This window comes from Dermochelys coriacea, chromosome 8, assembly GCF_009764565.3.
Source record: "Dermochelys coriacea isolate rDerCor1 chromosome 8, rDerCor1.pri.v4, whole genome shotgun sequence".
In the NCBI taxonomy this organism is placed as follows: domain Eukaryota; kingdom Metazoa; phylum Chordata; order Testudines; family Dermochelyidae; genus Dermochelys; species Dermochelys coriacea.
Genome location: NC_050075.1, coordinates 5,249,886 through 5,276,219, shown reverse-complemented (window position 1 = coordinate 5,276,219; position 26,334 = coordinate 5,249,886). Strand labels below are relative to the sequence as shown.

Below are 26,334 nucleotides of genomic sequence, written 5' to 3'. Positions count from 1 at the left end.
CTGCCAGTGTGGGGCAGACACCCCATCACACCCCCTAACTGACATACTTATACTGATATAACTTTCAAACATAGACCATTTAATATTTTTAACAAGCTAGAGCAAATCATAAAATCATCCCTGATAACAGATGACACACAAATTTTGGGAGCGGTAAATAATGAAGAGGACAGGTCGGTGATACAGAGCGATCTAGGTCACTTGGTAAACTGGGCTCAAGCAAACAATGTGTATTTTAATATGGCTAAATGTAAATGTGTACATCTAGGAACAAAGAATGGAGGTCATATTTACTGATGGGGGACTCTATGCTAGGAGGCAGTGATTCTGAAAAAGATTTGGGGATTGTGGTGGATAATCAGCTGATCATGAGCTCTGAATATGACACTGTTCCAAAAAGGGCTAATGCAATCCTTGGATGCATAAACAGGGGGATCTGGAGTAGGAATCAGAAGGTTTTGTGTCTGTATTTAGCAGTGGAATGACTGCTGCTGGAATATTGTGTTCAGTTCTGATGTCCACAGTTCAAGAAGGATGTTGATAAATTAGACAGGGTTCTGAGAAGATGCTCAAGAATTGTTAAAGGATTAGAAAACCTGCCTTTACAGTGATAGACTCAAGGAGCTCAATCTATTTAGCTTAGCAAAGAGAAGGTTGGGGTCATTTGATTATAGTACCTATATAGGGAAGACATATTTGATAATGGGTTCTTCCATCTATCAGAGTAAGGTATAACACTAGCCAATGGCGGGAAGTTGAAGTTAGATAAATTCAGACTGGAAATAAGGAGTAAATGGTTAACAGTGAGGGTGATTAACCCATTGGAAAAATTTACCCAGGGTCATGGTTGATCCTCCATCACTGGCAATTTTAAAATCAATATTGGATTTTTTCCAAAAGAGCTGCTCTAGGAATTATATTGGCAAATTCTCAGGAGGTCAGACTAGATGATCATAATGGTCCCTTTTGGCCTTGAAATCCAGGATCTATGAACGAGGCCCCATGCTCTCCAACTGCTACCAAGTGCACAAACCATGGAGTCTTCCTTCAGAGCATTCTCAAACATCTTCTCCCAAAGGGGAAAAGATAAATACTAACACCCAGAACCCAAAACAGCTGTAAAGTGTGGATTATCATTGCTAAATGAATGAAAGTTGTATATGTCCTTGAAAAATTTCTAGGGGGTGATCTGGGGAATTATGGATCTGCAAGACCTTAATTAAGTGCCAGGAAAGTTGTTAGAAATGATATTTAAAGACAGAGTTCTAAAACAGTGAGATGAGCATGATGTTATAGGGACAAACCAGTGCGGATAGGAAAAAAAATCATACCTCCCCAATCTGCTAGAATTCTCTGAGCAGATCAGCAAAATAATTGGTATAATTAATTTGGCAATTCAAAAAATTTGGCAATTCAAATTCTAAAAAAGTTCTTCACGAAAAGCTATTAGGAAACTAGTCAGGCAGAAGGTAGAGTTTTGCTGTGGATTAGAAACTGTCTAAGAAAAACAGTGGGAATAAATGTTAAATGTTGAACTTGACAAAGGGTGCCACAAGGATCTATGCTGGGATCAGTGTTATTTAAAATATTTATCAAGACTCTGGAAAGATGAGTGAGCAATGAGGTTTCAAATTTTGCAAGTTATACAAAGAAAACCCCCAGACTGGACAAGCTTTCAGAAGGTCAGGAAGTGTTAGCTCAATCCAACTGAGACCTTCTAAACACACTGACTCATTTCAGGACTGGCTTGCCTTGACCATGCCAAGACCCTGCAGAACTAATAACAGACAGTTCCCAGGTGGGCAGGGAAGTGGAGGTAGCAAACGAAGATCATTAAAAGGAGAACATACTGCCGACAGTGTCTTTGTTGTCGAAGGTATTGGTTGATGGGGTGGTGTAGGGGTCATTTTTTCTCCACCTGGACTAAACTCTGTCACCAGGCAAGCATTTGGCTTACAGTCTGTTGTCATAGTCAAGCACTGGTCAGAAATCTTTGCAAGGTAAAACAAATCCATTTGGACTAACGTGAATTAGTTTTTAGAGAGGTTTCAAAGTAGCAGCCGTATTAGTCTGTATTCGCAAAAAGAAAAGGAGGCTTATGGCACTTAGAGACTAACACATTTATTTGAGCATAAGCTTTCGTGAGCTACAGCTCACTTCATCGCTTGCAACAGACTCCAACAAGTGATGGATCTATGTGCCATATCATATGGTTTGAGTAATAACAGCAGAAAATTATAATGCTGATGGCTACAGAACAGAGATAAGGGCTTTGAATGAAAGTAAATCAGCTTTTTACTGGTTTCAGAGTAACAGCCGTGTTAGTCTGTATTCGCAAAAAGAAAAGGAGTACTTGTGGCACCTTAGAGACTAACAAATTTATTAGAGCATAAGCTTTCGTGAGCTACAGCTCACTTCATCGGATGCATCCAATGAAGTGAGCTGTAGCTCACGAAAGCTTATGCTCTAATAAATTTGTTAGTCTCTAAGGTGCCACAAGTACTCCTTTTCTTTTTGCAGCTTTTTACTGTAGATTTTCTAGGACTAGGAGATGTGGTTAGATAAACAGCAATTGATTACTAAAGCACATTTGCTGAGAATTTAACTGTGCAACAGATGCAAAGGCCAAAGCCACAGATGTAAAGGAGAGAAGAGTTTGGCTCAGAGCATCTAATACATTGTGAAGTACACTAAGGGCCATATTTTCATCTGGGCCGGAAACTGCTTCTACATTTGCATTTGTAATTATTTACAGGCACATTTGTACTAGTGCAGTCACTTGCAAGTGCAAATAATAGAATTCAGACACTTAACTGCTGGAAGTCCAGGAGCAGGGTCATTTGTGGTATTGAGAATTGAGTTACTGACACATTACAGGTCAGAGTAATTCACACGGCTGAAAGTATCAAACAGTTGTTAATCCTTTAAAACCAGGATGTATTGGAGATAAACTCTTGACCCCACAAATTCTTTCCTACTTTTCCTTCCCTGCACCATCCTAGGAAGGCTTTACAGAATGTTGCAATTACTCACATCTAGCTGCAGATGGCTGGCTGGAGCTCACTGCAGAGTACATCAGTGTTACTACAAGTATGATCAAAAAAGATAGTTTGAGTGCCATAGGAGGAGGTTTCCACTCATCCGTCACCACTATAGGGTATGCACCATGCTGCGTCTAAAATGCCCCATGCTCCTGGCAAGGCAGGCCACAACTTTAACATGACATTTTGGGCTTTAACGTCACTGATATTTTTTAAACACACAAACACACCTAGGCATGCAGTGTTTGGCGTTGGCTACTGTAGGATCTGAATAACCTCTGCCCACACATTGTCAGCCCTACAAAAAATGATTAATAAGAATCATGATAGGTGAAAATACTCATTACCCTCCAATATATGCTCAGTAGCCTGTACAAAAGGTCTTGCTATTCCCAGTCAGTCCCCCAATGACACATGATTGCAACATATCTATCTAAGGTACTGAAATGACCCCTATTTCTGCAGTATCTGAGGGCCTCTCAATCTGAAAAATATTTAACCTCACAAACCAGAGAGGTAGGGAATTACAATTATCTCCATTTTATAAATAGGGAGCTGAGGCACAGAGAGGGGTAAGGAACTTCTTCAAGGTCGCTCAGGAAGCCTGCGGTGCAGAAGGGAACTGAACCTGGGTATCTCAAGTCCCAGGCTGGCAGGACAATTGTATTTTTCCTCTCCACAAAACATAAAGAGCCACCACCAATTCTACATCCTGCACTGATTGTTTCATTAGACAGGTTTCAGAGTAGCAGCCGTGTTAGTCTGTATTCACAAAAAGAAAAGGAGTACTTGTGGCACCTTAAGAGACTAACACATTTATTTGAGCATAAGCTTTCGTGAGCTACAGCTCACTTCATCGAATGCATCCGATGAAGTGAGCTGTAACTCACGAAAGCTTATGCTCAAATAAATGTGTTAGTCTCTAAGGTGCCACAAGTACTCCTTTTCTTTTTTTTCATTAGAGATGCCAAAAACTGAAAGGCCCTTGATCTTTCCTCTCAGTCCGTCTAGGATATGATGGAGGGGAGATGTGAAGACATTATCATTGCAGCTTCCTTTCTATTTCCTTTTCCACGTTTATTAAGCTGGCACCTTTCTTGAACATTCAGTTAAGTTCGGTGGGGGAAAGGGAAGAAGAATAACATGTGCAAATACTTTATTGTTTAAGAAAACAGCTTATGGTGAAATGAAGCAGAACATTCTCAAACAAAAGTGCTTTCTTTCAAACTTCAAGGATTCATGGAGGCTTAAATACCTCTGGAGACCTGCCTCGGTTTAAATACTTATAAGCTGGGAAGGTTTATTAACAGTGATTTGGTTGAGTGATCCTGTGTTGCTCTCTTCTAAGTACTTCTGAGGGCTAGCACTTAATTAAGCACTTTGAAAGACACACATTTGAAAAAGATTAACCTTTGTGATGGCTACATTAGGTCCTTTAAGAAACAAACAGGCGTTTCACCCATTACCCTTCCCCCCACTCCCAGTACCAGAAAAATCCAATGTACAAACTAATGATTGTGCAGTATATTTGTATACTATTCCACTGCCCATTTTAGTTTGATATCTCTAGTTTAAACCAAACTGGAAATTTCAATGCGCTAATGGACTGTCTCTATCTGAAACTTCTACTGGATCAACACCTTCTGAGATGAGTGTAAAATACCTTTCGTGTTCTTAAAGCAAAGATAAAAACATGTTACAGACATGGGAACTTGGAGCACACAAAGGTCAGTCTTCTGCCCATCATGGCTTCCCTTTCTGATTAGGGAAACTGGAAAGAGTAAGACCAGCAGCACTGCAGCATCTGCTGGTGAGGTGGGACCAGATAACAGTGAAAATGATTGCTGGTCAGAAAATCTACCCGTTCTTGAAGGTGGTGTCATTTGGACCATTTTCCAAAGATACATCTCCAATCCATTTTGGATAACTGAAATAGCTGCACAACACCTCTACCTTTGAAATATGAAACAACTTTTTCTGCAATGGGTTACAGCATCATCATCAACATCATCATCAAAAACAATAATATCTAGCACTTCTCATCAATAGGTCTATTATATTGGCCTGATCTAAAACCAATTGAGGTCAATAGAAAGAATCCCTCTGAATCAAGCCCTAGAAACAGTAAAATGATTGTGTTTGCAAGCACCATGTAAAATATCAGTGTTGTTGGTATCATTCTGAGCCAGCATGTCCTCCACCCATCCACTTATAGTCATTAACAATAGCACTCTTTATATAACCCCTTCTCTGCAGCACATCTGTGCTCAGTAACCTCTCTCTGGTGATGCTGCCACATCTCTTACCCATAGTTCATATTTCTAGTACTTCATGTTCCAGTTCTAGCTTTCCCTATGACTACCCACATGTCCTTTCCTCCTCTTCCTTCTCATTGATTCCAGTGGGGCAACTCACAATATTAAGCACTACACTTGGAAGTCAGTGTTTGCAAGATTAGGCCTTATAACCAGACCCTTAAATATTCATTGATTCCACAGCCACAGGAATCTGAGGCAGATGTCACTCCTTAAAGCAGAATTGTGCCCCAGAATCTAAGCTTTCGTTTAGGCAAACAATTCTGTCTCCAGCCTTCATGGCTGCGAAAATAACTATGAAAAATGTGAACTGATGGGGCACCCATCTGCTGAAGTCAGTCAAGACAGCCTGAAACAATAGCTCAGAAATGTTCTAGATCTCTGCTCAGTTCTATTAAATGGAGTTGAAAAGTTACTGCTATCAAATATGTATGAGTTTAAAAGAAAAATTCTACCACTTTCAGTAAATAAAAAAATTGTTTTTCCTCTACACAGCAAAAATGACACTTATATTAGTTGCAGTTAATATACATTGATTAGATTAAAATGCGTCTTTATGAATAAAAAATACCCTGCTTAGGATATGAAACTCCATCAGTTTAAATGACAGCAGAGCTAAATGCAGACAGGCAAGGGATTGGTTTTACTTTATATGCATTGGTTTAGCAAGAAGACTGAATTGATTTAAGCGATTTCCATGAAGAGCAGCTGAAAAATTCATTTGTTTAGTTAAATGTATTCCGGTGGTGACAGCAATTTCTACAAGACGATGTGTGTGTTTGTGTGTGTGTATGGATCAGTTTTGTTTTCAGATATCTATCTTGTAGCTGTGTCGATACCTGAAAACAAAATTTATTCATATTTGGTAAAAAGTATATTTAGTAAAACAATTTTCTGGGTACAGTGAAAACTATGTGGTTTCGGTTTCAATCTGTATATATTTCCTTAACTAGACCTACTAGTCAGAATAGGCATGTAGTTGGTTCAGAAGCAATGCTTGTAATCAGCAAAGCTGACAAAAACACTGATGTTGAATTCTGAGTTATGCACATGTGCGTATGTCAGGGACAGAAGGAGAAGAAAGTTTTCTTCTTTCTATTCTTTATCTGATACAAGGGATACACAATGATAACTTGCAGAGTGTAGAGGAAACCTCACTCCAGCAGAGTGACTAGTGGCATTATGTACGAGGTTTAAACTTAAGAAACAAGTCAGAAATAAAATATCATTTCAATAGAGAGATTTTATGTTATTATGAAACCTTCCTGTCTATAAACAGCTAAGGATGTTCAGTGACAATACTCTCTTTACCTACCACATCACATACTAAACTCAAGCACTTAAAAGAAGGAAGTGGAGAGCAAAGAACATCAAAAATCTTACACATTCCTTCTAATACACATTCTTATCAAGTAGGGTGACATTTTCATTACGTGACCTAGGCACCTAAGTCCCACTTTCCAAAATGCCTAAGGCCTGCTCTACACACAGATTTTGTACCAGTATAACTGTGTTGGTCAACCTCAGCCTGGACCAGTCCACACAAGAGATCCACTTCCTGGACACTACGGTGCTAATAAGCGATGGTCACATAAACACCACCCTATATCGGAAACCTACTGACCGCTATTCCTACCTACATGCCTCTAGCTTTCATCCAGATCATACCACTCGATCCATTGTCTACAGCCAAGCGCTACGATATAACCGCATTTTCTCCAACCCCTCAGACAGAGACAAACACCTACAAGATCTCTATCATGCATTCCTACAACTACAATACCCACCTGCTGAAGTGAAGAAACAAATTGACAGAGCCAGAAGAGTACCCAGAAGTCACCTACTACAGGACAGGCCCAACAAAGAAAATAACAGAACGCCACTAGCCATCACCTTCAGCCCCCAACTAAAACCTCTCCAATGCATCATCAAGGATCTACAACCTATCCTGAAGGACGAGCCATCACTCTCACAGATCTTGGGAGACAGACCAGTCCTTGCTTACAGACAGCCCCCCAATCTGAAGCAAATACTCACCAGCAACCACACACCACACAACAGAACCACTAACCCAGGAACCTATCCTTGCAACAAAGCCCGTTGCCAACTCTGTCCACATATCTATTCAGGGGATACCATCATAGGGCCTAATCACATCAGCCACACTATCAGAGGCTCGTTCACCTGCGCATCTACCAATGTGATATATGCCATCATGTGCCAGCAATGCCCCTCTGCCATGTACATTGGCCAAACTGGACAGTCTCTACGTAAAAGAATGAATGGACACAAATCAGACGTCAAGAATTATAACATTCAAAAACCAGTTGGAGAACACTTCAATCTCTCTGGTCACTCGATCACAGACCTAAGAGTGGCTATCCTTCAACAAAAAAGCTTCAAAAACAGACTCCAACGAGAGACTGCTGAATTGGAATTAATTTGCAAACTGGATACAATTAACTTAGGCTTGAATAGAGACTGGGAATGGATGAGTCATTACACAAAGTAAAACTATTTCCCCATGGTATTTCTCCTTCCCACCCCACCCCCCACTGTTCCTCTGATATTCTTGTTAACTGCTGGAATTAGCCTACCTTGCTTGTCACCATGAAAGGTTTTCCTCCTTTCCCCCCCCTGCTGCTGGTGATGGCTTATCTTAAGTGATCACTCTCCTTACAGTTTCAGAGTAGCAGCCGTGTTAGTCTGTATTCGCAAAAAGAATAGGAGTACTTGTGGCACCTTAGAGACTAACAAATTTATTAGAGCATAAGCTTTCGAAGTGAGCTGTAGCTCACGAAAGCTTATGCTCTAATAAATTTGTTAGTCTCTAAGGTGCCACAAGTACTCCTTTTCTTTCTCCTTACAGTGTGTATGATAAACCCATTGTTTCATGTTCTCTGTGTGTGTGTATATTAATCTCTCCTCTGTTTTTTCCACCAAATGCATCCGATGAAGTGAGCTGTAGCTCACGAAAGCTTATGCTCTAATAAATTTGTTAGTCTCTAAGGTGCCACAAGTACTCCTTTTCTTTTTGTGTTGGTTAAGGATGTGATTTTTTGTTATCACTATAGTTATCCCTGTACCACCTCTCATGGAGATGCAATTATACTTGTCTTAAAACTGCCTTATAGCAATTTTAACTCGATCCCCTTCCCATATGGGAATAAACTGGAAACCTGTCTGGCTTACCTGTAAATTGGTATTGTTGAAATAGATATTAGAGTTATAAGAATATGTTTAGACTTTATGGACCCCTTGTAGGATGCTGCATGTATTAATCCTACTTATAATATCCGTATCCCATGTTATAAGGCAACATATAAATGTTTGCTCTATAACTATACAAATATTCGCTAAGACTAAATTCTCCGCAGTGAGGGGAGAAGAATTACCCAGTGTGAAATGCTAGTTTATGGTAAGCATTGTTATCGTCTCCCCAACCAAAGAAGATCTACAGACATCAGACAACCCCTTGTGATCAATAGGCTTTGTTGAGGACTACCCCTACAACTCTGAAGAGGGTACATTCACAGGCCCACATCCCATCACAGTTTGAATACCGGGGAAGGGAATAAAAATGACTATTAAGGAGAAATTGATATCTTTATGCTGTCTGGACTCTGAGGGGCCAAGATTCCCAAACATAAGCAAGAGATTTCCATGCTGTTTGGCTTGGTTTAGCCCCAAAGGACATAAAAGTTTACTTATTGTAGAAGCTTCTATTACCTTTTTAATTTAAGGTTGTACCTCTTGTGCATGATTGTTTACCTACTTTAACCTTGTAAATAACTCCAGTTTCCTTTTCCTCATTAATAAACCTTTAGTTAGTTTATTACAGGATTGGCTACAAGTGTTGTCTTTGGTTTGAGACTTGAGTACAGTTGACCTGGCGTAAATTGACTGGTCCTTTGGGACTAGGAGTAACTCGAATATGGATGTAATTTTTGGTGTAAGTGACCATCTCTCACAAAGGCAGGCGTGTCTGGGTGGCAAGATAGACTGGAATGCCCAAGGGGACTGTCTGTGACTCCATGGTAAGATTGGTACAGTGCTTTAGGAGTTCACACTTGTTACTGGGTTAGTGAAACCTAATGATAGAATATACAACCAGTTTGGCATTTCTGCCCTGCTTCTTGATAGTCTGCCCTGAGATTGGCACTCATGGTTGTGAGCCACTCCAGTCCTCATGATAAGTAGTATAAGCACGTATACACTGGTATTAGTGCATCCATATTGGGGAGATTGTACCCCTTTGCCTATACCTGTATAGTTAAAGCAGTACAGCTTTTGCAAGGCTTAAGTCATTTAGGGGCTTAAGGCTATGTCTACATTGCAGACTTCTGCTGACATGGCTCAGTCAGGGGTGCAAAGAAGTGTGATCCCTGACTGGCATAGCTGTGCCAACAGAAGCCCCTAGCAAAGACACAGCTATAATAGGAAAACTGCACTTTTACCAATACAGCTTGGTTTGTTCAGGGGTGGTGTGGAATAAGGTACACAAGAAAAAGCACAACTTTGTTGATATAAGCAGCATCCACACTAGCAGTGCTTTGTTAGTACAGTATATTAGTATAGCTGTACCAGGAAAGCTCTCCTAGTATAGACATAGCCTAAGTGCTATTGTCTTTCAATAGGACTTAGGTCACTAAGGCATTTTTGAAAATGTTACCCTAAATGCATAATATGTCACAGCAGAATACCCTTAACTCTGACCCAAGTCAAGTCCATTCTTTCAGGATTAATCTCAAAATACAAATACAACACAAACCCTAAGGAAAAAAGAAGCCTGGAAATAGGATCTATTCATCCACTATCTGCTTCATTTTTTAAAAATAAATATGTAAATATATATTACTCTGTTAGCTCACCTTCTCCCTACTGCTCCAGGCAAGCTTTGCACTGCTGATAGTATGTTTTATTCAGGAGAACAAAACACGCAGGGAATCTGAGACTTTAGTGAATAATAAATTGATTTAGCCTTGGCCTTTAGCTCATTATGAATCTTTTAAAAGGTGAATGTTCTTTTTTCACCCTCTTTCTGCAGCATTTCACCACCATTTCATGAGACTGTAGGAAGGATGGGAAGCACCTTTCTGAAATTCATTAAAATAATTATTATAAAAGCCCCTCACTTAGCCAGAGCAGCCAAGTATTTAGGAGCAGATTTTCAAAAGTATTTAGGCATCTAACCTGCTTAGGCACATCTGAAAATCTCACTAGATGTTTAGCTGCATCTTTAGGCATCTAAATACCTTTAAAAATCTGTCCCTTAGGAGCACAAGAGCTACTGACTTTCAGTGAGACTTAGGGCTCTGCCAGACAATGAGTTACTGCAGGGCAAGCCAGAGTGTGAATCTACAGTGCTCTGACTTGCCACGTGGACCCTTCTACCATGCAGCAAATGTCCCAGAGTGTGGTTTAGCGTTCACTCCTCCAAAGTGCCAAGATAGCTGGTGGGTTTAACCCAGCCAAATCTCTCTTCAAATCAGAAAGACAAAGGGTCAAATTCATCCCTGGTCTAACTCTGCTGACTTCGCTGGGGTTGCATCTGTCATGGATTCACTCCATTTTGCATCACGTAGGACTTGCCACACAGGGGTCCAGCTAGTTAAATATCCTGTCTCTGAGATTAGCCACAGCTTGGCAGTTCAGAGGAAGGTGCAAGAAAACCTTGTGTGGGAAGGGATCTGATAACCTGCCCCTAGAGATAATTTCCTCCTGACCTCCCAAATTAGAGGTCAGCTGATGCCCTGAAGCATGCTGATATATATCAATTCCTGGCTTCTTCTAATTTTTTAAATAAACAGAAATTCTCAGCAAGGAAGGGATTTGTAGTTACTTCATATTTTCTTCCCCCATCCTCCCCAGGGACACGCAATCCTGGCAGTCAGTGGGAGGAGAGTCTTGGCTTACAGAATAGGAGTCACAACATACACATTTACTATATCATTATAATACTGCCAGTACCAGGTGTTCACAACGCATGAGTCAGGCCAGCAAAAATCATGAGGTTTTTTTTTAAAATCTCTTGGTTTTTAAGCCAGAAACATTTGGGGTATTGTTTTATTTGCTTCCTGGTGTCTGAGCCGTTAAGGTGTGCTAGGGTTATGTTTTCAGAAGTTTCCTCACAACCATGAGAGATAGAAACTTTTTTTTTTCACTAAAGCAGAGATTCTCCCATAACTGCTTGAATCTGTAAGCTGGGGCTTACAGAATACATCACTGAAACCAGCGATAAAATCTTGTGAGTTGGCAACAACATATTGAATAAAGGGTGCCTTCAAATATGTCCTCATGTGTACTGAGTGAAATTCAACCCTTTACAGAGGCCCAGCTCAAGACTTACATAACACCTGAGACCTAAATTAAGATTTAAGTGCTTCATAAGTCAATGGCAGAACCAGGACTGGCCCTGAGGTCTCCTGACTCCCAGTCCAATGCCCACTCCACACCTGAATTCTTTAGCAGTTGTCTCTACTTTCCAAAGTCCTGTATCTAGTCCTGTATCTCCAGGACATTATACCCATCAAGACATTTTCTGATTGGCAACTGAACACACTTGAAAAAGCCAGAACTACCTATTACAGCTCTCCACCTCCACAATTACACGTGAGAATAGAAGCCATTCCAAAAAGACACAAGGAAACAGGTTTAAATGCAGTAAAGATAGGCATCATGTGAAACAATGCCACATTCGGACTCAGCTCCCCCTCCACTTCTTCTACAACCTCTTGGCATGAATATTCCATTTAAAAAAAATGAAAAAAGCTACCAGACCCAGAAACAAGAGGGACTCATTCCATTATATACGTATTATATTTTGGGGGAGGGGAGACTGCTGCTAACCCTATGAATCACGGAAGACAGGGATGACTATGGAGAGAGCATAGCGCTCTTTGGAATGGCGCCTGGCAACTGCTACAATGAACGATGGCGTTTGCTACCGCTCCCAAGTATCCCATATTTTTCCCATCAGGAGACAGTATGTTGCAGTCATTTCCAAAAGCAGTGCTGCTATATTTGCTGCTGGCTTTCAAACAGCTGAGCGAGTGCATCCAGAAAGGAGGAGAAAGAGAGAGGCTCTGAAATAACATTCCTTGTTATTATACCTTACATGACCACCGTGTTTATTGTTAGGTTATCACAGATGTTTAATTTTTCAGACCATGGCTTGTTCCGTTTTCACACAGCTCCAGTGAGGCTTATGAATTCCGCTTGTGGGCCATGCCTGCAATCACAAGAGTAAAGACCCACTGTCAGTATATTTTATTTTTTCACCTCTAGCTACATTATGTGGGGTATCTGCAAACTTCTAACTGTTTTATAAGTCGTTAAGATTGCTAGAGTTTACGAGCACCATTCCGAGGCAGCCAAAAGGGGGAAGAGAATGTCTGTGTTATAAGAGGCAAGCTATTTTGAGGCATCTTGTGTTAACGTGTCCACTGAGATGGAAAAGACATTAGCAAGGCCTGTCTGACTTTTGACAGTCCAAAGGGGAGTTTGGGTGTATGGGCCCTGTTCCTATATTATAAAGCAAAAGACCACGGACAATTATCCGCTTTGTGGGTAGATTGTGTTGCAGCCTTTACTTGGCTATGCAAAGGAGGGGTGAGGGAGGACAAGGTCACCACTCACTCGCACACCCAATGTGCAACTCCAGCCTTGCAGAGGAGAGCAGGGGCAACTCATCCAATACTACCCATTGTGATCAAATGGGCAGAGGGGGCAAAGAAGAGTCCTGGCTCCACCCTCCTCTCCTTCTTGTCAGCCATCTGGGGAGTAAGCTGCTCCATTAGAAAGGGTGAAGTAACTAACTCCCGCCCTGGAGCAAGGGAGAAGTGATGACTCACCACCAAGTCCTAGTTGGGTCTCTGTTCCTGACTCACGGCAGGTTGCAAAGTTACAGTCTAACCCTTAATAAATCCCCTGTGCCACAAACAATCAAGTACAGCCCACCCCAAGTGGCTTCTTCCATTCTGAAAGTGACAAGGATTGTATTCAGTTTGTCACAGACTAACACTAACAGATCAGCAGTGCCTGAGTTTAACGCAACAGGACCTCAGTTTAACTAGCACTGCACCAGCATAGAACCACACAAAAATGTAATTGGATATTTCACCACTGGCAGAAAACTGACTTCCCCACTAGCTAATTTAGGCCTATATGTTTTTATTCATGTGATTGCACATGCCTGTATTTAGCAATGGGGCCCATGGTTTATCAATTTAAACAACGGCATTGGAGAGGGAGAGGAGTGGAAGCAGGGAATACGTTTTATGGAATATGCCTGAAGTCTCCTGAATACTTGGTATGACAGGGACCTTCTGAAGTTAAGTGATTCTGGCAATCACACTGTGAGAACAAGACAAGACTCTTATGCCATAAGGGGCATATTAATTAATTTATTGTACTGTAAATCACTCACTCTCTTTTATTGCAAAGAGACTTTGCTCTTAAGAATCCTTTTTATTATTTTAAAGGAAAGAACACCCTTGTTATTATGGAATGATCCTCCAAGAAGAAAACAAATATATATTTACAGGGCCAGGTGGGTGGGTCTCTATACATGTCCACCCACATCAGTATGGGGGGTGCAAGATGCACTCTTACTGCCCTGCATAGGCTACTGATCACAACAGGTCACAGGTCACAACAGCCTCTATGGCAGGTCACAACAGCCTCTATGCTTGACTCTGCTCCTTCCATCCTGTGCAGGTGGGTGTAGCCTTGAGTCTGTTCCTCCTGGGAGGACCTCCACCCAATACCTCAGCCAACACAATTGAGGGAAGTGAGCTATACCTCATATAGGGCTGGCAGAAATTAATTCCTCCCTTTCAGCAAGCCAGGGACCAAAGACCAGATTGTGACTTTGAGTTGCAATGTGCTCCCTGGTCCACTGCTGTGGCAATGGAGCTACACCCTGCCTCTTACTCAAGGCTTGTGGCACAGCCACAATTGAGCCTTTAGACTGTTAGCTCTTTGGAGAGGAACCGTCATTTAGTATATCTGTGAACAGCATCCAGCACAAGGGGGCCCGGTCCCTGACTGAGCCTCTAGATGCACTACAATACAAATAATAAATAATAATGATAATACTTATTGATCCCAACAGTGGGGTCTGTGCCGTACAGAGTAAGGACACAGTGCATGTCCTCAAGAAGGTAATCTCAATCTAATAATACAGTCACTGACCAAATACATCCTAGACAACTCATCAACCAATCAGAATTCCCCAGGGTTCATATATATATCATTCATTTGAATCCACTAGTACCTTTATTGTACACCCGCGACTGCCCCTTGAGTAATCATCACACCCTACATATCATCTCTCATTCGCTATTGAGATATCGACTCTCCTCTGATCGGCCCATGAAGCCAGCCTCCATCGCCCACTTGCTATATTTCCACACAAGTACCTTTGTGGTTTCTCCCATCATGTCCCTCATGCTTGGGAGGCTCTCCCCATAAACCTCCACAATGCTACCTCATTCTCCTCCTTCAAACCCCTCTTCAAAACTCCCCTTTTCCGTGATGCCCACAAAAACCTTGACACAGATTAGACAGTTGGTGTGCTGAGACCACTACTTACCATGCTGACCAATATTGTCTCATTGTTTCCTTGTACTCCCCCTTCTGTCTGTCCTTATTCATCTGTTGTCTCTTGTCTTATATTTAAATTGTAAAGTCCTTGGGAAGGGATCATCTTTTTGTTGTCTGTTTGTGTGTCTGTACAGCACCTACCACAATTGGACCTTAGTCCCTGACTAGGGCTCCCAGGTGCTATGGTAATACAAATAATATAATAATAATCTTGTTCAATCGTAGGGGCACACTGATGCCACATAAGTCATACACCCGTATGTCCTTGAAAGCATTCATGACCCTAAACTAGGGGGCTGTCTGTCAGACACAGGGCCAAGGCTTTAGCTGGTGTAAATCAGCATAGCTGCAGCAAAGTTACTTCAATGGAACCATGCTGATTTACATCCAGCTGAGGATCTAGCCCAGACTCTCTCTAATGATGGAAACTGACAGATGTGAGAGAGAAAGGAGAACAGAATATATTATTAGAAGTGCATGAATCACCCACAGGTGTTGATAATAGACTATATAAGACAACCACCCTAGATGTGAAAGTGAATGGAGCACCGCAGTGAGATGTGACTGCAGATATCTGCACTGGTAACGCTTAACTAACTTGTACTATTGAGAGGTGGATGGTTTGCTAAAGGAAACATATGCAGCCTTAACTAGATATTTTGGCAAAGGATAACATGGTAAATGAAGACATGAAAGTATAAATATAGGAATAAGTCATCCACTATCAAGTAGTGAGCAGTTAACATCCTCCTCTGATTCAGATTGATTCTAATTGCAGTCATAAGTCAGTTGATTGTATTCAGGTTTTATTTATGATCAGCTCTGATTACACAAATTATGACAAATGAGAATTAGGTTGTAACTAGCTCAGCAATAAGAAATCTATGTTGCTAGGTAACAAGCCAACATTATTTCAAACAGTCCAATCAACAGGGAGTAAGTGAAACAACTGAGCTATTGTTGCGTCTAAAGAACAGGGAATAGACACAGCTGTTAAAAGCCTTTTTAATTTATTTCAATTAGGAGATGGGTTTTTGGTTGTATTTCAAATGGGAGCCTATGTTTGGTCTTCCATGGTATAGCAGGAGTTCTGGAGCAGTCACTCTGGGAGAAGCTGGTTCAATGTTTGGAAGTGCTGCAGTTTGGGATATTAGAGGACTCGCAGAACCATCCTGGATGTTTAGCTCTGGAATCATCCAAAGTCAGCCAGCTGTTTGGCAGCTGGGAAATTACACTGGGTTATAACATCAGCTTTTGCCCCTTGGCACCTGGATCATTCTAGCTTGGCTCTTTTGTGCCAATGTGTTGGTAGACTCATGCTAATGCCCAGAGGACTTCCCTCCATGCCACAAAGTCATCATCACACAGCTGCCAGTGCTGGCTCAGTGTAGGCGCAAAGGGCTGTTGTCATGGCTGAGATGCAATCGCACAGCTGTGCCTGGCCTTAGGCAGTCTCTGGGCAGAACCCATGTTTCCAATGTTAGGGGCCGAGGAAGGATGCTGAAGGCCAGAACTGAGGTTGTACTGACAAAGCATGAAATGCTTCATGTGGTGCCTGCTTGCCTGGTTTTCTGCCAGAGCCAAAAGGGCAAAGAAGCTCCATGTTTGCTTTCAGCAGGGTCCCAAAGATGATGGAGTCAACAGGCAACCCTTTTGCAAACTTGCTCTCACTCAGGGTTGGACGAGGCAGCTTTTAATCAACCTGAAAATAGCCCAAACTGTGCACTGAAGCATTGTCGCTTTGGAGATATGTCAGGAACACTTTCAATCTTTTATCTTCCCTGGGACAGCAGAAGAAGTGTCTCTGAAATAAGCCCTGTAATTTCTCCTCTGTAATTACACCTCCACCACTTCCAGCAGAATGGATATAAATAGCCAGAGTGCTATATTACTTTTGTGTTAAAAAACACACAAAAAAGCGTATACCCCTGTCTCTGATGGTAATGCCAGCATCAGATGTACAAAATAAACAGAGCATTCAGCACTATACTTGTCCGAGTGTTCTTACACTGCACAAAACTCACAAAGGCAATGGCTTTTGTGTAATCTCATTTGCTGGAAAGGGTTTGTCTGGAGAATTTATGTCACATAATGAAGTCAGAGAGTATGATAAAAAGGACTTATGTTATAACATCTGTCTTGATTTCTATACATTCAGGTGTATTGTTAAGCACATATTTATTTGGGAAAAGCAAACAAACAGACAAACAAATCACCCTATACACAAAAGACTGATTGTGATCTAGCTTATGCCATGTTTATACTGGTATAATGCCCATGAAATAGAGTTACTCCTGATTTACTCTTGCATTTTTGTGTTAAAATGGGCCAAGTGTTGAGTGGAATTATTTTCAACGCAAAATTATCCAGCTTTTATTTTTTTTCATGCCCAAATGGCTGGGTTTTGTGCCATTTCATGAAAATGCAAAATTGCGGGAGTGCAAAAATGGATTAAAAGAAAACTGTCACCCAATATTTCACAAAATGTTTCTCACAGTTATGAGATGAGCAGCCCTAATGAAAAATACCCTGGGGGCAGAAACTATGGCTTACTCTAGGAACTGCACAACTCAATGCAGTTACAGATGGGGAATCACTAAAGTGGACCAGACATCCCAGAGAAGATGCTGGTTCCCTTGTGGAGTATATTTTGGTCCAAAGAACTCTGTAGTAAAGTGGCTCCCCAAAAAACTTAACATGGCCATACAACAGGCCAACGTACTCTATGGAAGTCAATGCAGGTACACCACAGATGAATTTGTCCCTTGACTTTGAGGGGTGTTGTGGGGCAGATAACCCCTCACAACCAGTCAAGGAAAGGTTAAAGAACTCCTGTGGTCACAATCCGCCACACTCTGCTGCACCTGTGTGGCTTGTCAGACCTGTGGCTGGGCCCTCACAAGGGAGGAGCCCAGCCCAACTGAGGTGGCACCCTGGGACAAGCAGAGCTAGAGCTCCTGGACCAGGGTTCAGGCTCACGTGCTGAGGAACAGCTTGGGAGTGCCGCTGGCCCAAGCCCTCCAAGGAAAGAAGGTGAGCTGGTTTGTTTCTTTGGTTTAAAAGCCCAGGACTAACTCTTGGCTTTTAGCCACGTGGAGGGTGGGGGCCAACATTTCCTGCGAAGCCGGAGAGACTGCTTCCCTCCTTTGTGTGTGGGAGGGGGCCCAGCCCCTTCTGGGCCCGGGAACTATTTTCTTTTTTGTCTGGACTGTTTTATACCCTCCTCCCCAGAAGGGTGCGGTGTGTGTGTGTGAGTGCGGACTCATTAAGAAGTACAGAGGGAGAGCTATCCCCCAGACTCCAGGACTGCCATTGCCCAGGAATGATGTTTGAGGTAAGTTAAATACCCACCTTCACCACAAGGGGTGGCCTTGAGACATAGCTGTTCACAGGGTTTTACCTCATTTTAATCCATAATTAGGAGCTCGGTTATTATTTATTATAATAGCACCTAGAATCCCAAGCTGAGCTCATGGCCTCACTGTATGGGCACTGAGCAAACAGAGTAAGAGACAATCCCTGCCCCGAAGAGCTTAATCATCTATGTGGACAGGACTTACAAAGGCTGGGAGAAGCACTGAAACTTGCGCAAATTCCCACAGCAGGTTTGTGGCAGTGCAATTCCCCCCACTCCACCGCAAAATTGGTCATTTACAGAGTCAGGTCTAACTACTCAGCACAATGGACAATGGGCTAAAATCTAGAACTGCCTAATTCTTCTCACTGTTGTTATTTTATTTGGTTATTCTCAGAACACCAGTAATAGTGCTTGAGGCTTGATTCTGCTGAACAGCCTAAAATCCAAAGGCTTATGAGGAGAATCAAGGTAGTCTTTGCTACACTATATACAGCAAGTGACCAAAAGATAACAGGGGACATGGTACAAAGCCTCAATTAGGCCTCTTAGTGAGCTATATAAGTAAAAACTCCTCAAAACAAAATTGCGTTTGCAATGCAATGACTCATGAGTGATTCTGTTCCAGGTGCCATAGAAGAAGCCAGGGCGGTAAGATTTTTGCAACGCTTGATTTTGTAGCACTTTGAGTAGCATTGTTTGATCGTAATGAAACAGCCACCGTGACTGTGTTTACAAGTTGCCCAGCAAAATTCTATGCAACACTGTTTTTACTTTTGCACAGAGAGTAGCAGATCTGAATGCTGTTGTGGTCTAAAGTGATAAATATATGTTAATGACTGCACCCAATTTAAGGTCAGACTAGCTTATGTACATTTGAGAAGCACAATTCAAACCCATAGTGAGCAATACTGATGGAAAACTTCAGTGCAATGCAAACTATTTTCTAATGACTACACATAGGTCATTAATAGAAGAGCACATTATCCTTTTGTTTTAAAGGTCTCTTACTGTTTTATAAAGATAAATCAGAAAGTCACCAAGGCCCAGATTTTCTGTTGCCTAGCACCCACAATTAGGACCAGATATTCCAAAGAGTTTAGCTGCCATTAAGGACCTGAGAATCTGGGGTCATATTAAGAGCTCAGCACCCCGCCGTGCCTATTGTCATCCTCTGGTTGGATTTTCCAACAAGCTGAGCTGCTTTGAAGATCTGGCCCCATCATGACAGTCAGGTAAGGTACTCTGAGAGACAGCAAGTGCCGCCCGTAGTATGAATGCAGGGGAGAGGCAAGAGGACATTTTCAAAGCTTCAGGGAAGTTGTGTGGAACAGAGACAGGGCTGGCTTGTGTGTGAAATGCTTTTTCTTTGGTGCCATGCCAAAACATAATGGATTCCTGCTCACCATTGCCTCACCAGTTTGCACCAGGCCTGCTCAAGGATTTTGAAGAGGGTAGGAGAGAGGATTCTTTGGGATACTTAGGCTGTAAGCTTGCTGGGGCAAGGTCTGTCCTTTTGTTCTGTGTTTGTACAGCACCTAGCACAGTAGGTTCCCGATCCATGACTGGGGCTGCCAAGCACTACCACAATATAAATGATGATGATAAAAATCTGTGTGTGTGGAAGGGAGTCAGGAGATCTTTTTTACCAAGGAGTTCTTGTAAGAAATAATGGTGTTTTGTAATCTTCTTCCCCGGTACCCTCCTCACCTTTTACTAGTGAATATGTCTATTCATTCATTCATTCATTCAAGCGTGATTCCATCCTAGACATGAGACTATGGGCTCATCACCCCATTCTGGCATTGAAACCCTCAGATTGTTTGCTCTGCTTAATGAGATGCCATAATGTATGGCTTTTCCACTATCATTCCCCCCCCCCGGGGGGCGAAATATTATTTGTAGCACTTTCGTAAGGCATCAGAAGCTTCCATAGGTTACTAAGCTCCAGGAAAAGCTTAACAAGCCTTTATGGATTTTTACAGTTGAGGAATCCTCTTAAACATTGATTGAAACGATGATCTAATTGGTACACATACACTGAAAGGTGAACAAATTCAACATCACAGCATCTGAAAGATTTGAACTTAAGGAGTGTGATAGATGTGGATGAAGTCTCCAATTGCATCAGCCTTTCAAACAGGAGAGATATAATAGCTCGCTTCCAGGACAAATCCATGAAGCATTCAGGATCGGGGAATATTGCATAAAAACCCATTAGCTATTTGAATATTCATGATTAACAACCAGCATGTGACCCTCACGAATGGCATCAATTCAAATTCAAGCTGGGTTTGTTCAGGAATTATTCACAATCCTGGTTTTTATTTCATTGTTATTTGACCAACTCTAATATTTAGCAGATTTTAAAACAAAATTAACAAATTTATTTGAGTCTAAGCTTTCATGAGCTCACGAAAGCTTATGCTCAAATAAATTTGTTAGTCTCTAAGGTGCCACAAGTACTCCTTTTCTTTTTGCGAATACAGACTAACATGGCTGCTACTCTGAAACCTAAAACAAAATTGTCCATGAAGCTTTTTACAGTTTGAACAGCAGATTTGGGTGCGTGCGCATGTGTATAAAGCAATTTTTAATCATTCGGGCAGGATTTATATAAGTTCAGTAGAAAGCAAGTTACTCATGAAAGATTCCAAATCTTACCCATGAGGAAGAAGGGGGTGAAGAGATTTCCCCATAGCAAAGCAGGGAAAGATGAAGTAGGAATAAGGAGGTGGGATAACTGCCTTATATGGCATTGGTGCGACAACTACATTTAGCAAAAAGAAAAGGAAGACTTGTGGCACCTTAGAGACTAGCAAATTTATTTGAGCATAAGCTTTCATGAGCTACAGCTCACTTCATTGGATGCATGCGGTAGAAAATACAGTGGGGAGATTTTATATACACAGAGAACATGAAACAATGGGTAAAAAGAAAAGGAGTACTTGTGGCACCTTAGAGACTAACAAATTTATTAGAGCATAAGCTTTCGTGAGCTACAGCTCACATCCGATGAAGTGAGCTGTAGCTCACGAAAGCTTATGCTCTAATAAATTTGTTAGTCTCTAAGGTGCCACAAGTACTCCTTTTCTTTTTGCGAATACAGACTAACACGGCTGCTACTCTGAAACCTGAAACAATGGGTGTTACCATACACACTAAGGAAAGGAGTACTTGTGGCACCTTAGAGACTAACGAATTTATTTGAGCATAAGCTTTCGTGAGCTACAGCTAATGAGAGTGGTCAGGTAAAGTGAGCTATTACCAGTAGGAGAGAAAAAAAAACTAGTAGTGATAATCATGGTGGGCCATTTCCAGCATTGACAAGAACCTGTGAGGAACAGTATGGGGCGGGGGGGAATAAGCATAGGGAAATAGTTTTACTTTGTGTAATGACCCATCCACTCCCAGTCTTTATTCAAGCCTAAATTAATTGTGTCCAGTTTGCAAATTAATTCCAATTCAGCAGTCTCTCGTTGGAGTCTGTTTTTGAAGTTTTTTTGTTGAAGAATTGCCACTCTTAGGTCTGTAATCGAGTGACCAGAGAGATTGAAGTGTTCTCCAACTGGTTTTTGAATGTTATAATTCTTGACGTCTGATTTGTGTCCATTTATTCTTTTACTAGAGACTGTCCAATTTGGCCAATGTACATGGCAGAGGGGCATTGCTGGTACATGATGGCATATATCACATTGGTAGATGCGCAGGTGAACGAGCCTCTGATAGTGTGGCTGATGTGATTAGGCCCTATGATGGTGTCCCCTGAATAGATATGTGGACAGAGTTGGCAAAAGGCTTTGTTGCAAGGATAAGTTCCTGGGTTAGTGTTTTTGTTGCGTGGTGTGTGGTTGCTGGTGAGTATTTGCTTCAGGTTTGAGGGCTGTCTGTAAGCAAGGACTGGCCTGTCTCCCAAGATCTGTGAGAGTGATGGGTTGTCCTTCAGGATAGGTTGTAGATCCTTGATGATGCGCTGGAGAGATTTTAGTTGGGGGCTAAAGGTGATGGCTAGTGGCGTTCAGTTATTTTCTTTGTTGGGCCTGTCCTGTAGCAGGTAACTTCTGGGTACTCTTCTGGCTCTGTCAATTTGTTTCTTCACTTCAGCAGGTGGGTATTGTAGTTGTAGGAATGCATGATAGAGATCTTGTAGGTGTTTGTCTCTGTCTGAGGGGTTGGGGCAAATGCGGTTGTATCATAGAGCTTGGCTGTAGACAACGGATCATGTGGTGTGGTTTGGATGAAAGCTGGAGGCATGTAGGTAAGCATAGTGGTCAGTAGGTTTCTGGTATAGGGTGGCGTTAAGAAGTGACTTGATCACTATCTTAGGTAGCCCCTGCTACCATAGCATCGGAATGCCTCACAGTCTTTAATGTTACTGTCCTGTTCAGACCCCTGTGAGATGGGGAAGCAGTAATACCATTGTACAGATGAGCAAATGAGTCACAGAGAGTGTGACTTGGCTACAGTCACACAGGAAGCCTGTGGCACAGTAGAGAATTGAACCAGTCTTGTGAGTCCCAGGCTAACAACCACACCACTGCACCACACTTGTTAGTTGATGCTAGAGGGCTCTTTAATCAAGCACACAATGGCATGAGCACTAATGGCTGGAAACTGAAGTTTGAAAAAATCAGACTGGAATTAAGATGCAAATAGTTAACATTTGAGGGTAATTAACCATTGGAACAGCTTCCCAAGGAATGCGGAAAATTCATCAGGTGAAATCCTGGCCCTATTGAGGTCAAAGGCAAGGTTCCAGTTGTGTCAGGATTTCACCCATCATCTCGTGGAGTCTTTGCATCAAGACTGGATTTCTCTGTCTCAAAGATATGCCCTAGCTCAACCACAAGTTATTGGGCTCAGTGCAGAGATGACTAGTGAAGTTCCCTGGCCTGCGTTATGCAGGAGGTCAGACAAGTTGGTAATAATGATCCCTTCTGGCTTTGACATCTATGAGTCTATCAATTTAGTCCAAAGGTTCAGTGATGGACAACCAGATGAACTCTTAACAATGATCTTTATCAAGAAAGAAAGAGGAAAGTGAACTGGAATTAATTGTTAAAATAGGAAGAAATTCTTTCTCAATAAAATGTGCTTCAGAGATTTCCATAGGATCTGAGCTGCTCTTCAAGTCATTATTAATATTCAGTGGGCATAATTAAAATTTCAGCTCTTCAATGTTATCCAGTGGGCCATATCCTTGAGCCTTGTCACAATACTTAGGCAGACAAAACACACATTGGTTTCAGTGTGAATTTTGTCTGGGTAAGGAAAGCAGGATTTGGCCCAACACACTTAGAGCCCTGAAGTCAGGGCAAAGGAAACCTGTGAAGAAATAAAGAGATCAAGATCACTAATGACAAATCTCCTGGGTCCTCAGCAGACAGGAGCTTAAATATAAAAATGTTCTTAGTCATCAGCATTTGTGAATGATAAAACCTGCTGAGGCTGAATGCCTCCTGGGATGCCTTGGAAATGTATGCTATGCCCCATTCCCCTCCTCACACTGGAACTTTGTTTTGAAGTTCTGTGCTTTCACAGCTTCCCATAAACTAGCTGTACTTACCCATACAGCAGGTCTCAATGGTAGGTGCTGCCTTGGCAGGGGCAGATGAGCTCTTGAGAATGCAGTTTCTTTTCATATAAATATCCTCTCTAACAAAGAATGATGGAAGAAATATTGGGGAAGAGTGTGTGTGTGTGTGTGTGTGTGTGTGTGTGTGTGTGTGTGTGTGCAGAGAGAGAGAGATGATTCTATAGAGAGGAGTGGCTAAAACTGTCCATGAGGTAATAGGAAGTCTTGTATTTACACATGGAAACTCTCCTTAACTTGGTATCATTTAGATTAGTCTCAACAGCAATATAACCAAACCTATCCCTAAGCTTGGTTGGGAACTACCAACGTTCATTGAACTGCTTTAGCCCTTCTCTACATTATATGCATTTATTGCAGGTATCCTCTCTCTACTTTCCAATCCCTTGGTTTTTGTCCAGGCAATGAATATGCCATGCATTGTGATCACCAGGTCTCCTGAGATTTCATACTCTGTCACTCTGAGTGATTTTTTACTCACTCCATTCTAGGATTCAACCCTCATGTGGAATAAGTGTGTCGATGAGATTACTGGTAACTGGGAAGGGAAACTTCCTGTAATTTTTGAGAGGGTTGATTGAATTATCAAACTCCTTTAGATTGTTCAGGTGATCAGCCCAAATAGCCCATGTTTTGTTGTGTAAACAAAGAAGTAATGAAGGAGATAACTAAGTTTGCATGATTTCAGAGTAGCAGCCATGTTAGTCTGTATTTGCAAAAAGAAAAGAAGTACTTGTGGTACCTTAGAGACTAACAAATTTATTAGAGCATAAGCTTTCATGAGCTACAGCTTACTTCATCGGATGCATAAAGACAAACCTGATGCAACAAAGAAAGAGGAACTGTAGGGATGGACTGATCCTTTGTTCTGGTGTATTTTTAGCACATTAACCTTGCTCACAGTTTGCTTCTTGCTTTTCATGCCAACACAAATACATTCTGTTCATTTCTCCCTTGCCTTCTAATGACCTTCCTTAACTCAAATTCAATTAATCCCCTAATAAAAGTAGACAGTAACAAAACAAATTACTTTGTCTTTTTGGACTCTTAAAAAGGATTCACAGAAGCACTCGTTTTCCATTAATTCATCATTGTATTAGTCCAGATGTCCTGTCATAAATATAATTTACCTCTTGTGCCAGCTTCTTCTCTGCACTTCTTAATGACCTTAAAATCCTGAAAATAACTGATCAGGAGGAACTTCTCAGTTTCAGATCAGAAACTGGATGTTTCCTTTCCAAGAGATTTATGGAGCAATGTTCTCTGAATCCATATTTCAAAATACATGTATATTTGATCATCCAGGGAAGGCGATGTGAATAATGATATGATCAGTATTATAAATGGTGGGCACACTGTGAAACAAATCTATTTCTGCAGCAAATCTATGTATCTTATTTACAAGTGTTCTTTCTGAAATCAGAAAGATTGATTCTTTAATGGACTGTCTAAGTCCTTTCTGGTCTGATCCCCCATGCATCAAGTCTTTAAACAGTGCTTTCTCTGTCATTTCTGGCCTTCCAGTTTCACTTTATCCTGCTTTTCAAATCCATCTCCAGCTGCTGAGATTATCATGTTCCTAATCTCCAACCCAAGGTGTCTAGGAGCAGAGGGCACTGAGAAATGCATCAGCCAGCATCCGCTACCCATCTTTACCTACCAAGTTAACACCTAACAAGTACAGTGGAATTAAGAGTCCTGACCTCACTCTTTCAGTGGTGCACTGATGAAATACATCTGGGTCAATCAGGACAATCATATAGACAGCATACATCTCCTAGAGACCCAATATATTTGGCACATTGGCACACATGGCTGGAAAGTGAGGAGCTGAACTGACAGAATAGAAAATCCCCATCTGTGCCCACCGCAGTGCACACCAATGTCTCAGCTGAATCTAAAGTCTTTACTATGAAGTAGATGAGAGAAAGAGAGAGATGAGTCTAAGAAAGCAAGCTCTGGATTAGAGATCTGAACTTCTCCATACTTCAGGAACATTTGGTTATATGGTTCTGATTCATGCCCATTTGTAATAATAAAAAGCAATGATATTTAACAGGAATCCATAGAACAGAATTACAGAGTCCTTAAATTCAGAGTGTCCTGAAGAGTCAACTGTTCATTCACTGAAGAGAATGGGGTTATCCATATGTAATATGGTATCCAAATATTACTAGTGACAATGAACTTATATATATATATAGGAGAATCTCATAAATATCCACAGAGCTACCTCATTATTCTCTTTCAAATGTTTCCTTAAAACTTTCCTTTGCCATGATGACTACAAAATCCTTAACAATGGCAAGGCAGATGGTGTGCTGAGACCACCGCTTATCATGCTGACCAATATTGTCTCATCGTTTCTTTGTGTCCCCACTGGTTGTCCCAGGTTTTACACTTAGATTGCAGTGAAAGTAGCAG

At 41.5% G+C, this 26,334-nt stretch overlaps 1 long non-coding RNA gene across 1 annotated transcript; it reads left to right on the top strand.

The window, feature by feature from the left end:
- Positions 1-17,889: 17,889 nt before the first annotated feature.
- On the top strand, positions 17,890-25,910 carry LOC122461290. The gene is made up of 3 exons (XR_006283186.1): positions 17,890-17,995; positions 18,194-18,296; positions 25,470-25,910. It is a non-coding gene; the product is annotated as an uncharacterized LOC122461290 (long non-coding RNA).
- The last annotated feature ends 424 nt before the right edge of the window (positions 25,911-26,334 follow it).